The following is a 1,910-nucleotide window of genomic DNA, read 5'->3' as shown; positions in this document are numbered from 1 at the left end:
GACATGGCTCTGGGTGCTCAAGAAAAAAGACATAAAAATCACCGAAACCAATATAGAAGCAGATCTAAACACTATTAACACATACTTTAAGAAATTGGGCCTACAACCAAACCCATCGAAGACTGAAGTAACAGCTTTCCATCTTAACAACTACAAGGCAAATTACAGACTAAACATAGAATTCGATGGAACCATTCTAAAGCACAGTTCGAACCCAAAATACCTCGGTGTAACTCTAGATCGTACCCTGAACCATTTAAACAGTATTATGGAAAACGATTCAACAAAAATGAAGACCCACAATAACATTATTCAGAAATTAGCAAATACATCATGGGGGTATAAATGCAGATGTCATCAGAATGAGCGCGCTGTCCTTAGTATATCCTACTGCAGAATATTGCGCTCCTGTCTGGCTAAACAGTCATCACAAAAAGGTCATAGATACTCAGTTAAACCAAACAATGAGGCACATAATGGGAACTATAAAGCCCACACCAACCCAATGGCTTCCAGGTTTAAGTAACATCGCTCCACCAGCAACAAGACGACTAGCCGCACTCAACACCCTAGTTCAAAAATGCCAACAAAACCAGCACTACTGATAAATACAGACATCGATGAGCTAGACCAAAGAGAGTTAAGACTGAAATTCAGACATCCACTTACTAGAACTGCTACAGTATGGCTGATTTCACTACTGAGGAGCACCGAATGGGCGAATTAAATCCAGATATCAGAAATGCTAATCTCATAGAAAACCTTACAATTAAACCAAGCGGCTATTCTCTTCCTCGTCGTAAATGGTGCAACCTTAATAGAATACGAGTTGGTCATGGAGTTTGTTAACAAGTCTCTGAACCAGTGGGGTGTAAATGCTAGTCCGAGATGTGACAAATGCAGCGCTGTTGAACAAACAATTAACCACAACGTCTTCGAGTGCCCAGCCACCAAGTTCGTTGGCAGTCTTCAAGAAATCCACCAACTCACTCCCATGTATATATAAACTATCCGTTAGTGGCGTGGGCTTAGACAAGGAAAGAGAGAGGACACGTAATCGTATGGAATTGACAGAAGCCAAACCGGCACCAAAAAGATTGCCAGGTCATATTTTATTTCTACAGTAGATTGAGAATAATGGATATATATCAATAAATAGATTTTTTTTTCAAAAGTATTATGTTTAATTTACTTAATATACTTTTACGTTAAAATGTAGGTTTTAGAATAGGACTGTCATTCATTATAAAAAACAAAGTTGTAAACATGGTTTTGACACTGACTTTTTTTGTCATAAATTAATGCGTTATTTTTTTACGATAAAAAATGTGATATTTTACTAAAACCTCTGATATTTTTGAAGAAACATTTTACGTTCAAAGCTCAAAAAGATAGTTGATACTAGCTTAATATCTTGTATTGGTGAAAACCAATTAAATTAGAATATTACATTAATTTTAAAATAGCGAAGCACTACAAGTTTATTGGGTAACTTTTTAATTTATAATTGAACACTGATATAATGATAACTTTTTGAACATGATTTTAGTTACATTTTTTTTAGTAGATCGATATAGTGTCTCAGTTAAATCAGTAAATTGAAGTTGAAATCAGTAGATCTACTGAAAAGTTAATAGATCTGGTAACCCTGCGAGAGGTAGTAATGAGCAACGTACAGGCACCAAAACATGGCGGTCACATCGAAACTTGATTCATTTTTCAAAAGTTATTAAATGAGTGTTATCTGTCCTCTCTATTATCTTGTCTAAGGGCGTGAGTGACATACATCACCCACTCCACTATTTCTACTCGCAGATTTAAATCGGTAGGTGTCACCGCTATATAGACTTTAGTACCTTCCAAGCAGTGAGTGAGTGAATGCATAACGTGGTTGTACACAGTAACACGCG

Source organism: Diabrotica undecimpunctata, unplaced genomic scaffold (assembly GCF_040954645.1).
Source record: "Diabrotica undecimpunctata isolate CICGRU unplaced genomic scaffold, icDiaUnde3 ctg00001496.1, whole genome shotgun sequence".
Classification (NCBI taxonomy): Eukaryota; Metazoa; Arthropoda; class Insecta; order Coleoptera; family Chrysomelidae; genus Diabrotica; species Diabrotica undecimpunctata.
The sequence above is the reverse complement of the archived record's forward strand: the minus strand, read 5'-3'. Positions refer to the sequence as shown.